This window comes from Carassius gibelio, chromosome A19 (genome assembly GCF_023724105.1).
Source record: "Carassius gibelio isolate Cgi1373 ecotype wild population from Czech Republic chromosome A19, carGib1.2-hapl.c, whole genome shotgun sequence".
In the NCBI taxonomy this organism is placed as follows: domain Eukaryota; kingdom Metazoa; phylum Chordata; class Actinopteri; order Cypriniformes; family Cyprinidae; genus Carassius; species Carassius gibelio.
Window position 1 is genome coordinate 25,531,251 of NC_068389.1, and position 13,436 is coordinate 25,544,686.

Consider the following 13,436-nt stretch of genomic DNA (forward strand, 5'->3'; position numbering starts at 1 on the left):
TAACAAATATGCAATTTTTTTTGTGAAATAAAGGGAGTTGCGATTAATTATTTTGCATTACAAGATGGTGTCATGGGCTTTATTGTTACAAACACTTGAGGGATAACTGAGAATGTAGCAGGAATGATTAATGTGGATCTTGAACTGCATTAAAACCAAGAGCATGCACATTGTCCATCACATGAGGAGCAAGATACAGGGGTGAGGAGGACATTTTTACACTGATTTTTGCTAATTAGTTTATATATAAATATATTAGTATTCTTAGCACTGCATGAATTTGTCCTTGTGTAATAGTGAAGTATCACAATGTGTATAAATTGTCCTTGATTACTGCTTTACAGTGGGGAATAGATAAAGGCAAGTTGTTGCAAGTTCATCCATTATATTTATTGCCATTTACTTCAAAAATCAAAGAAATAATCTATTATTTTCATTATTAAATAATTTCTTTCAAATTTTTCCATGTTTTATCAGATGGCCTCACAATAGCCATGATGTAAGAATAGAAAACGGTGGACTGTGAAAACTGTCAGATATAAATGTGACTCAGCTCAGTTTGTTGTCCATGATGAGGAGAATACATATATGTAGGTTTTACTGCCCTGCTACCCCCCGGAAGAGCCCAAAACTGTACATTTCAAATGGCTGTAAATCAGAGTCCAATTAACGAATCAAAGAGAAAATGGGCAGGATTATTACTTATGCTATGCTGATAAAATAATGTTGAGCTCAGTTTTCAGAAATAAATGGAAAGCTGGCATAAAGGCATTTTAAATATTGCTCACTGTAAAATACCACATTTCAGCCTGCCTCTCAAATATATCATAGAGGTTTGCACAATGAACATATTTAGATATCCAGTTTTACTTAAAATAAATAATTTATTTTGTTTCGTTAATAAAAAGTTTTAAACTACATTTCCCACAAGCCTCTGTCGTTCTATCTATGGAAAGGCAACTAGGCGCTGTTTCTTTGTAGTTCCTTTAAGTTATGCTTAGTGTTAGGGTTAGGATCTCGCTAAAGATGTAATTTTTATCAAGATAGCAACACTTCATTGTTGGCTTAATATATTACTAATGTGATGATAGCAGCAAAACATACTTTTTAACATGATGCGCTGTTTAATATGGGTTAAAAGATAGTCCAACCACAGACTGTCCTGAAAATTCACTGCCAGTGACATCAAAGCTGAGCAGCGGTGTCACACTTCCTTATCCATTTATGACAGATGCCTTTCGTTTTTCGGCTGAAGGGATAGATTCGGTAAACAATTGATTAAATTTGCTACTTATTAGATTCTGTTTTATTAGTGTCTACACCTTCCTCCGTTCAGCTTGACCTAATTGGGCAATATTGATGTGCACATGCCCAGCAGTCACAGTTGTATCCCATCTAACAGATAGATTCCTCTCATTAAATATAAGACAAAGTACACAGTAAATTACTTTGTTTTTTAAAGTTAAAATTGTTCATGTTTGTGTTTCTGTGATTTACCATTCTCTGCCATTTGAACTCTTGGAATAAAAACAGAAAGAATGAATGAATGAATGAATGAATGAACAAATAAATACATAAAGAATATTGAACATGCATATTTTTGTAAGGATCTTCCATTATTTATTGATATGTCAAACTCATTTAAAGACAGTGTGCCCAAATTGCTAACCAAGCTCGTTTTTGCATTCATAAAGAATAAAAAGGAAGTTATGTTGTAAACGTCAACTATTTTCAGTAAGCAAATGAAAATGCTTTTATTAAAAAAAACTAAATAAATACAGAATGTCAGACAACACTGGAAAAAGATCAATTTTCTTAAAAATTAAATTGACCAAAATGTTATACAACACAATGTAAATGTTTCAAACTCACAAAATAACACCATGAAGACATGCAAATCAAGTGTGCAATATCATCTATAAAACTCTATCAGCACAGCATCAAATAAACACTGATTGTCTGAACAATGGATGACAGAGAAAGTGTTAAGGAAAACAAACCCCTGCTACCTTTGAAAATAACATCATGAATTCACTTCATGACTGGAACAAGGGGATGACTGTGTATTAATATGTCCTTTACTAAAACTCCTGATGAGAACTGATGCTTTTTTTAATGATAAAAGCATTAGGAAGACACCAAGTAAAGTTTACTGTATGAAGCTTGAAAAAGATAACACAATGCTTTATTAATACAAAAAATAATATTTGTAACTATTGTTTTCACCACTGGTTCTGTAATGTATTCATTATGAGCTTATAATTAAAACAAAGTTACATCTTCTGCAAAAATCAAATCTAATCTAAGCAAACCTAAGCAAAATCTAATCACTGATCCAGGGACCATTTCTGTGTGTGGGGGGGTAAAGAGTTAAAGAGGTGAGTCCTTGTGCATGATGGAGAATATCTCGGTTATGTATGTAACCATGGTTCCCTGAATAGGGAACGAGATGCTGCGGTGACGTCACCTGCTTTGGGAACACCCCCTGGTGTGACGAATGTCTGAAGCCCTTTACCATCCCGCCAATCCTATTGGCCAAATAGCGCATGGCACCACCCTTACGCATGCGCACGCATCATATACCTGAGTGCTGCGCGCCATTTCGCTCAGATTTCATGACTGAAGAAGAAGAATGCTATCAAGGTATGGCACGGCCAGGACTGCAGCATCTCGTTCCCTATTCAGGGAACCATGGTTACATACGTAACCGATATGTTCCCTTTCATAGGTCACTTCGATGCTGCGGTGACGTCACCTGCTATGGGAATGCTATACCATAACGCCTGACGTACCTGATAGCTGGGATCCAAGGAAGCATCTGCTCAATCGGAGAGAACCCGGGAGCCAGGAGCCATCCTCACATCCAGACTGTAAGACTTGATAAAAGTGCTCGGTGAGGACCAACCTGCCGCAGCACAGATATCATCCATAGAAGATCCACTGAGAAAAGCTCGAGAAGAAGCCACTGCTTTCGTGGAATGAGCTTTAACTCCTAAGGGCGAAGCGAGTCCCTGCGCCTCATGGGCTAAAGATATTGCCTACACCAGCCAATGGGACATAAGCTGTTTTGTAACCGCATGGCCTTTATTTTTATGTCCAAAACAGACAAACAGCTGGTCAGACGCACGCCATGGGGCTGTACGATCCACATAAGTCTTTAAAGCTCTCACAGGGCAAAGACTTAGATCTCCTGACCCCGCCTCAGCAGGGGATACAGCCTCCAGGACCACTTGCTGAAAGTGAAAGGGATTAGATGCGACCTTAGGAACATAATTAGGCCTCGGTCGCAACAAAACCTTCACAGAGCCCGGTGCAAATTCCATGCACGAGGGCAAGACAGAGAGAGCCTGTAAATCCCCAACTCTCTTGAGGGAGGATAAAGCCATAAGAAAAAATGTCTTCAGAGTCAGGATTTTATCCGGTACAAATTCCAAGGGCTCAAACGGATGCCCTGATAAACCCTGCAACACAATGGATAAATCCCATGAAGGAACTTGCATGGGGCGGAAGGGCCTCAGCCATCACACACCATGTATGAAACGAGAAACCAGTGGATGTCTATATATTCGTGGTCACTCCATCCGAAAAACGGTCCTGAAGGAACTCCAGCACTGAAGCCACTGGGCAGTAAACTGGATCCTCATTACGATTTTCACACCAGGCTGTAAACAGGCTCCACTTGAAAGCATATAAGCGTCTTGTAGAATCTGCTTTAGAATTCAGTATAGTCTCAGTGGTTTCAACCGAAAGACCGGGACATACTAACTCACTCCGCTCAGAGGCCACGCCCACAGTTTCCATAGATCTGGCCTCGGGTGCCAAATCAGTCCCTGTGCTTGTGATCAATCCTGTCTGAGGGGAATCTCCCATGGAGAGCCCGCTAACAAACTGATCAGGTCCGCAAACCACGGCTGCGTGTGCCATCGCGGAGCCACCAACAGCAACTGTTCCACTCTGTCCAGCCGTATTCTGGATAATACCACTGGGATCAAACGAATCAAGGGAAAAGCATACAAACTGTTCCTGGGCCAACTGTGAGCTAACGCATCCAAGCCCAGGGGCGATGTGGGGCATAGGGAGAACCATAGCGGGCAATGCGTAGTCGTGTTCGATGCGAATAAATCCACTCTCGCTTCTCCGAAAATCTGCCACAAGAGATTCACCGTTTGGGGGTGTAATCTCCATTCCCCTTGTTCCAGAGCCTGTCTGGATAGCAAATCCGCTCTGAAGTTCAAACGTCCTGGGACATGAACAGCTCAGATCGACAGAAATTTGTTCTGATACCAAAGAAGAACTGCACCAGCCTGCACAGGGGGCGAGAGCATAATCCTCCCTGATGATTCAGGTATGACACAACTGCTGTGTTGTCTGATCTGAGCAGCACATGACGGCCGATCAGCAGATTCGAGAAATACTGGAGCACCAGAAAAACCGCCAGTAATTCCAACCTGTTAATGAGCCAACTGCGTTGTGCCGCTGTCCACACTCCGTGGGCTGGGCGCCCTTGACAAACAGCTCCCCAACCAGTCAAAGATGCATTCATCATGACAGTCTCTCGGAAGGCACAAATCCCCAGCCGAACCCCGGTTAGGAGAAATTTGGTTGACATCGATAGTTTTAACAACATCACACACCTCCGTGTCACAGAAATCGTCCGATGCGGAAGACAACGGGGTGAAATATTTCATCTTTTCGTCCACCACTGAAAAGGGCGCATGTGAAGTAATCCCAGATGAATTACGGGGAATGCCGCTGCCATTAGACCTAAAAGTCTGAGGCACAATCTCGCTGTCACTGTGCAACCCGCTTTGAAGCGCCGCACGCATGACGCAATCGACTGAGCGCACAGGAGAGAAAGCTTTGCTGTCATCGCGCGAGAGTCCAATTCTATTCCCAGAAAGGTTATCCATTGAGAGGGAATTAAAACACTTTTCTGGAAAATTGTGCGTAAGCCCAGGCTGTTTAAATGATTCAGCACAAGATCCCGATGAGAGTGTGCTTGAGTCTGCGATTGCGCTAACACCAGCCAATCGTCTAAGTAGTTCAAAACACGAACGCCCTGGAGCCGCAACACGGCCAAAGCTGCGTCCATGCATTTTGAGAAAGTACGGGGAGCCAGAGCTAAGCCAAAGGGAAGAACACGGTACTGATACGCTTTCCCCTCTAAAGTGAATCTGAGGAACTTCCTGTGTCTCTTGATGATCTGAATATGAAAGAATGCATCCTTCAGATCGATCGAGACACACCAGTCTTTGGTTGAATCTGAGACAAAATATATATCTTTATCGTCAACATCTTGAATTTGCTCGGCCTGAGTGCAAGATTCAGATGGCGTAAATCCAGAATGGTTCGCAATCTGCCATCTTTTTTTGGTACCACAAAATAACGGCTGTAAAACCCTGCCTCCATCTGAGAGGGGTGTATTTCTTCTTTAGCCCCTTTGCTCAGCAGAGTTGACATCTCCTGTCGCAGCACCGCTATTTCCATTGGTTTCACCACCGTGGAAAGAATTCTGCAGAAAGGAGGCGGGCCTCTTCTAAACTGAATGGTGTATCCATGACAAATTGTGCGTAACACCTATTGACAAATGTTGGGCAAGCTTTCCCACGCGGCCCGAAACAATACTAGCGGTCTCAAAATTTCCGCTTCCTGCAATGCTGTCATACACGTTAAAATGTCCGGGCACGAAAAGCCTGCGGCGTTCGTGCACAGGGGAAGTGTATGCATAAGAGCCGTTGCGTCTTGTTGTGTATAATCCTGAAACGTGTCCACGGCAGGAATTAGGTCAACAGATTAAACATTGGGCTCTGTTGCTAGCGAAAAACCGCCGGCTGTGCGAGCTGACATAAACGGGTCGTCTGTGCAGGACCCTTGAATTGCCCCTCGAATTCTGAAAGCTGGATTGCGCAGAGTGTCTGAGGGAACGTTTGGCGTTACAGCTCGATCAAATGCTGCTCGAGGCACTGTTTGCGGCGAGACAGTCAGTGTTTGAGCATGGGGACTGCAAAATATTTAGATATAAACTGATATAAATGAACTGCAAGATGGAAAAATACTTTTTTTTTTTTTTGGATTTACATTAAAAGGTATTAAAAGCATGGTACAGAACATATGATTAATGTGATATCTGTCATATAAAAGCACATAAAAACAATAACATTACAGTGATACAAACATTTGTTTGGTGATCATTATATTGTTGTATTGATTATTAATATACCATAGTAAAACTACAGTTACTGTGGTAAAAACATGGTAAATGTCCCGTTTACTGTGTTTTAACTTCACATTTCATTTATTGCTATTTTAAGTGTGGTGATTACCATGATTTTACTACAAATACAATTTACATCATTGAACCTGAAATTAATATAAAACAGATCGAAGATATATCGCATGTCACGTGACCGATAGAGTTAAATCACACTAATTAGTAGCTGTGTTCATTTATTTAAACACAATGAAACTCAAATACAGCCACGGATGACAGATATAATACAGTGATTAAACATATGGCGCTAATCTGATTAATAAAGAAGACAGAATACATTTTATAAAAGGCTGTAAAAGAGCGTATTTACAACTACTCACCCAAATTGTGGAATCGATAGAAAGTATTGCGATGTGTGCTGAATGAGACTTCTTGAACGTGATTTCAGAGCGATAAACATCTCATGTCCTCGCATCGAAATTCTCACGCCAAAACTTTCCCACCTAAAGCAATGAAGGTCGTAGTGTATTGCGTGCGGTCAGTAGTGCGTCGATATTTCGACGCAGAGAGGCACATTTGGCGTCACAATATTGACGCTTTGGGAGCTTGACCATGCTTCGGTTTTTGACGCCTTTGGAGTGAGAATGGGATGATATCAACCAGCAAATCCTGTTACATTATGTTCACAAACAAACGCAAGTTTCAAGAAGGAAATCTAACATTATATCAGCAGCCATTGGAGAAAGTAAATTCATTTAAGGTCCTGGGTTTGAGGTTTGATAGTAAGTATACATGGAAAACACACATAAAACACTTAGAAACCAAATGCAACAAATTATTAATCTATTGAGAGCTGTGGTCCGATATGAATGGGATGCAGATAAACACTCACTAACTGACATATATGAGCATTTATGAAGTCATCATTGGTTGTATAGTTTATGGCGCAGCTCCAAAGTATTCCAAGTTTCAGGGTCATGGATTTGGATGGAATGGGGAAAACAGACCTAGGGAATATGGAATGTAAGATTTGGATTTCACCACACCCAACCCAGTTAGTAATATTACACCATGGTGCTTTCCAAAGGTAAATATAGTGTTATGGTTGTGAGGTTTTTGTTGTTGTTCCTGTTGTCTGCTTCTCCTCTAGGAATGGTCTTGGATTTAATGAGAAACCGTTGGTGGTTGGACCAGAGAAAGAGGCCTGGACTATAAAATCCCCTGCAATTCCTCTGGAGTAGGGCTCTTTGCCTTTTTTGTCTGCACTTTGTTCTACTGTGTGTGTGACCTGTGAAGTGTAGAGTAGTTCAATTTCTGCTGTGCTCTGTCACTGTGTAGTGGGAACAGAGTGCTGTTAACCACTGGTAACAGTTTGTGACATGCTCTTAGAAATCTCAGTGCCTTTGTGATCACACGTTTTTTAGCACTTCCGTTTCTGACGCGCAGACTCAAACGAAGCTTGATGACGTCAGCAACCTGTCTGACAGATGTAAATCTTCTAGTAGCTGTGCGTGCAAACTCCCCTCGTTAATCTTGCAGAGACGGCAAGCTTGAGCGGGGAGTTCTTTGGCGTGAGTGAGCAGGAGTAAGTATTCTGATTAATTATTTTGTATAGTATTTTAAAATGTAACGCCAGTATGCCATATTAAGTTAATTGCCTGCGAGCTTCTCCTCCTGTCTGTACGGTAATGCGACAGAGAGACGAGTGGTTATGAGGCAATCGTTAGCCTATTTTTTACAAAAACTGTTTATACGGGGCCATAATGTAACATAGAAGGTAATGGAGCCCTTCATACATTGTCGTGTATCTTTAGAAATAAATAATGGACAAACGGAGTCTTTAAACGCCTCAGATGTAAAATTATTTGCTGTCAAAGTGACGCCAAAATGAATGGGAGTCAATGGGAATGCTAACGCAAGTGAAGTTCTGCTAAAAGATGGCAGCCCCCACCTGACTTCAACTTCCGGTCGAGTTCCTTGCCCCCTCTCCCAACACGCGCATCACGCACTGTGCGTAGGGCACCAAGTGCTGAGGGGGCACCAAAAATAGCCTAATGATTTTTTTTTTATGCCGGTATTATTTCATTAGCCTATAGAAATATTAGGCACATTTTAGCCTTGTATATGTAACAAAAAAGGGGGAACAAGAAAGATATTTAATTGCTCTAGTCTAACGTTAGTCCGGTCTAGTCTAGAAAGTACGGGAAATGTGCTGCATGTGTGTGCTGCTGCTAATCGTAATGCGCCTCGAACTTGCTGACGTTAATTTTAGCATCAGCAAACTATGTTATTATAACTTACAATGTAAAGACGTGTTTCTGCGCGTCTGGAGGTCTCGCGGCACGGTAGACGCGAATTCTCCTCATTTGCGCATCTAGTTACAAGAGATTCTGAGTTATGAAAAGGACCGTTGCAAGCTAATAGCGACCGGCTTTTGTGGTGGAAAATTGGCAGTAATACCCCCACCTTGCGCAGCTGTAGCCTACCTGATTGTCCTGGGACATCCGTGCGGTCGGAGCGCGTCTTCTCAACAGCTGGACATATAGTAGTGCAGGCCGGCCCGCGGCATAGGCAAATGCTAAGGGCACCACTCATCCATAGGGGCGCCAGAATGAGTGAACGAGTGTTTTTTGTTGTTGTTTTTTTTTTTACATATATTTTTTGTAATAGGCTACTATTTAAAAACCATTAATTCGAAATACTACCAAATAAAGCAAAAAGAGAAAAAGGAAAAAAAAGTCCGGCTCTTCAATCTTCCCCCGCCCATCGAGTGCTTGAAGTGCATCAGAAACCGAGCGCGCGCACGATCAGTTGTTGGCAAGGGGCAAGGAACTCGACCGGAAGTTGAAGTCGGGTGGGGGCTGCCATCTTTTAGCAGAACTTCACTTGCGTTAGCATTCCCATTGACTCCCATTCATTTTGGCGTCACTTTGACATCGAATAACTTTACATCTGAGGCGTTTAAAGACTCTGTTTGTCCATTATTTATTTCTAAAGATACACGAAAATGTATAAAGGGCTCCATTACCTTCTATGTTACATTATGGCCCCATATAAACAGTTTTTGTAAAAAATAGGCTAACGATTGCGTCATAACCACTCGGCTCTCTGTCGCATTACCGTACAGACAGGTGGAGAAGCTCGCAGACAATTACCTTAATATTGAGTACTGGCGTTACATTTTAAAATACTATACAAAATAATTAATCAGAATACTTACTCCTGCTCACTCACGACAAAGATCTCCCCGCTCAAGCTCGCCGTCTCTGCAAGATTAACGATGGCAGTTTGCACGCACAGCTACTAGAAGATTTACATCTGTCAGACAGGTTGCTGATGTCGTCAAGCTTCGTTTGAGTCTGCGCGTCAGAAACGGGAGTGCTAAAAAACGCTAAAACTGGGCTTCATTTGTCTCAATTGAGTTCCAATGGGGTCGCTGTGTCCATTTCTTTTACTGTCTATGGTTGTTGGTAATTTGTTGTGTAGCGTGCCCGACGCCGCATCCAATGTAGACAGCACTGCTTTTGTTAACACACAGCTCGTAGAAACGGGCCTGGCAGCTCGCGCCAGTTCTAGACACGGTGAAAGTTTCCTGATTGTGACGGAAGGCCGAATTTACATGACACATTATAAATGAGCATAGTCTGCGATAGATACAGTGCCAAAAAGAAGAGAAGAGGATAAAGACAGAGGTTAAGAGATGTAGTGAAAGAACAATTTATTGCATAGGAGTAAGATACTATAAATTCATGGCAGTTATTTTTACCTTAAACTTAATGTTATCAGTTGTTCTGAGTTCTGAGTCCAGAGACTGTGATTTTGTACAATCATGTCAGTTTTAAGACGCATTTTTTATTATCACTTTTTTATTAATGTTTTATTCTACAGTTGTGCAGTTTTGGGGGGATACAGTACAGGCCAAAAGTTTGGAAACATTACTATTTTTAATGTTTTTGAAAGAAGTTTCTTCTGCTCATCAAGCCTGCATTTATTTGGTCAAAATACAGGAAAAATTTAATATTGTGATATTTTCAATTTATTATATTCTAAATTATCATTTATTTCTGTGATGCAAAGCTGAATTCTCAGCATCATTACTCCATTCTTCAGTGTCACATGTGACATCCAGTCTATCACATGATCCTTTAGAAATCGTTCTAATAGGATGATTTATTATGAGTGTTGGAAACAGTTCTGCTGTTGTGTGTGTGTGTGTGTGTGTGTGTGTATATATATATATATATATATATATATATATATATCATGAACACAATGACAGGGTGAAATGGGCTGTGATGCATGGGGCGCCAGGTAAAATCTTGCCTAGGGCAGCAAATTGGTCAGGGCCGGCCCTGTAGTAGTGAATAAAACACGCTCTTCTCTGGACCCCGAAAATTTTGCCATGAAACTTCATGCCAATAAATAAGAAATATTGCTGACTTGAGTGTTTTCAGCTCTCTCTTTACGTTCGTCCGTTTATTGACGTTGAAAAAGGAAACGTCTTTTTGTTAGACATGGAAAATCGATTTTACAATCGATTCAATGAACACTAATGTCTTAAAAATCGAAAATGATTTTTTCACAAAAGTGACAGCCCTAGTACTTATTGATGATAATTGAATTTATTCAAAGTGACGTTGAATTTTGAAATAAAAGCACTTGTGTTAGGGGCTGTTCACATATCGCGTCTTTTGCACGCTCAAGTTCGTTATTTCCAATGTAGGCGCGCGATATGCGCGCTCATTATGGAAGCGACGCAGTGACGCGCTCGTTTTTCCGGGCGCGTCCGCACCGCATCGAGTTAAAGGGGGGGTGAAATGCTATTTCATGCATACTGAGTTTTTTACACTGTTAAAGAGTTGGATTCCCATGCTAAACATGGACAAAGTTTCAAAAATTAAGTTGTATGTTTGAAGGAGTATTTTTGTTCCTACCTATCTGCCTACCTTGTTGGTATTTTGAAGGTTCTGCCTCATGTGTTGCTTAATTTAAAATCAAGATTTATATTTTAAAAAAATTTGTGTGCATAAATGACCCCCAAAAAATATTGCGGAGGATGAGAACATTAGTCATGGACACTTTATATTTCCACTATTGTATCATCATTATTATTGTACATGAATATTCAATCTCTCATTTTTCTGTCATGTGAAAAATTATAGAAGAATATCCATTTACTTTTTTCAGAATATTTTTATTGTAATTTGTTTAAATTACAACATAACATAAGTTAAGATACAGCTGGACGCATTGCGGTAATGAGAATTTCAGCAGAAAACGCAATAAAATGCAAAAATTATTAATTCCTATGTTGAAATTACTCTTTGTGCAAGGTAGAGAACAGTATTGTCTTTATTATGGTGTTTTTATATATTACTAAATTGCATGTTTAATATCTAAAATCACTAGTGACATGGCGTTTCAACAGTTTCGTGAGAATGACCCCTTTTCCTCCCGCAGCACGGCTGTCAGGCCAGAGGGGAGACTTGTCGTATAATCCTTTTACTTGCTTACTTTCCCAGTAAACTATTATTTTCCTCCCACAGTGGCACCAGCAGACCAATAGAGCATCCCAGTCCCGCCCACAGCTGGTGCTGGAAGTAAAAATTCAATGCAATTTCTGGTATAAGCCATAAAAACGTAACCATACATGGTAGACTTAAAACCAGCTACAGCTGTACTAAGCGATAGTATATGCTCTTATAAACGCAAAAGGTTCATGGGGCACTAACCTTGTTTTGATATAAATGCCTTTTATTCGCGATGTTTTGGCTAAGTACTTCATTACCCACAATCCTGAACAATCCCACAGTGATGCATCTGATTGGTGGAGCTTGTGTAACCGTCTGGTTAAACCCAGCGAAGGTCCGTAAAGACTGAAGATCATAAATAAAAAAATAAAATAAAATAAAAACCTGTGATTCGTTTTTGCACGGTAGACTTATCAGTGCAATCATGATCTTGGCTGCCACGAGAGTTTTGCAGGGAGGTTGGTAACGTTAGTTAGCAGTATCGTCAACTTTAGCTAGGCTTCTGTAGCCTTCATATGGTATGAGTCATATCAAGCAATTTATAATGCCACTGTCAAAACAATATTTATACTAGGCATACCTTTTTGTGCATTTACTGAACATTTGTGTAATGGCAACGACATGTGTTGATGACTTAGCAGTGATTGCAGTCAGGTACAAAGAAAGCACTGCACCATGTTGCTGACGTTATCGTTAACCACTTTCACACCTGCACACAATATAAAATACATGATGATCAATATGAAAATCAATACACAATACATATATAAAACATTATTTATTTACATGATTAATACTGAAAGAACTGCTATTACTGCACTTTCACTATATAAAATAAAATTCACTGGAGGAAAAAGTTTGCGCGGGCGGCCGTCATCAGATTTGGAAGTCGCTCAAAAGGCTCGTTCGCGGTTGTGGCTTTAGTCTAATTCAATGAGGCGTGGTGGTTTATGGGATGAGTAGTTCCTGTGCTCGAAATGAAAATATGTACACAGTCTTGTAACTTTGACTTTTTTCGGATTTTCTCTTAATTTTTTCACTCGAAATGATATGTTATATGCTTATGAGTTCAGCCGTAGCTGGTTATCACATGCTCTAAAACTCTTTAGATACGGATTTTTCCAAAAGTCAATGGGAGAAATGAATGGGAAATTTACTTCCGGCACCAAAGCTCTCTCGTGCTGTAGGCGGGACTGTGATGCTCTATAGGGAGACTCGTGAAGACCTAAAAGTTGTACGAGTATGTTAAATAGGTACAGGTAGGTGAACTTTAAAACACTTGAAGTCGTCTTGTTTGTTTTATCAATTAAGCCGTACTAACTAGCATTTCCCTCCCACAGTGGTGCTGACTGATCATCATGAGGCAGACGGGAAGAGTCGTCACAATAAAGAAGTACATTTTATATGTTTTAAGATGTGTGTTCTCTGAATATTGTTGTATAGTCTTACTAATTAAGTACATGAACTCTTCAAACTTTTATTTTTATATTTACACCATTTATTTTCCACTGGCAAAATGTGTTATCTATGATTTTACTTTTGTTCATTGTTGAAATATGGTTAATATTCTGGTAATTCTGTGTTGTTAAAGTTCACCTCTGAAAAATAAAAGATGAATCATGAATAAAGCTGTTGGTGTGAAGCAATAACTTGTGTTACTGAATATATAATAAAATAATAGTACTTTGAAAAAT

The 13,436-nt window shown here is 40.3% G+C and overlaps 1 protein-coding gene across 3 annotated transcripts in view; it reads left to right on the forward strand.

Moving 5' to 3' along the window:
- LOC127935744 (H-2 class I histocompatibility antigen, Q9 alpha chain) overlaps positions 1 to 13,436 on the forward strand; it is a 273,397-nt gene that overhangs the window by 44,422 nt on the left and 215,539 nt on the right. The gene's annotated exons all lie outside the window — the stretch shown is intronic.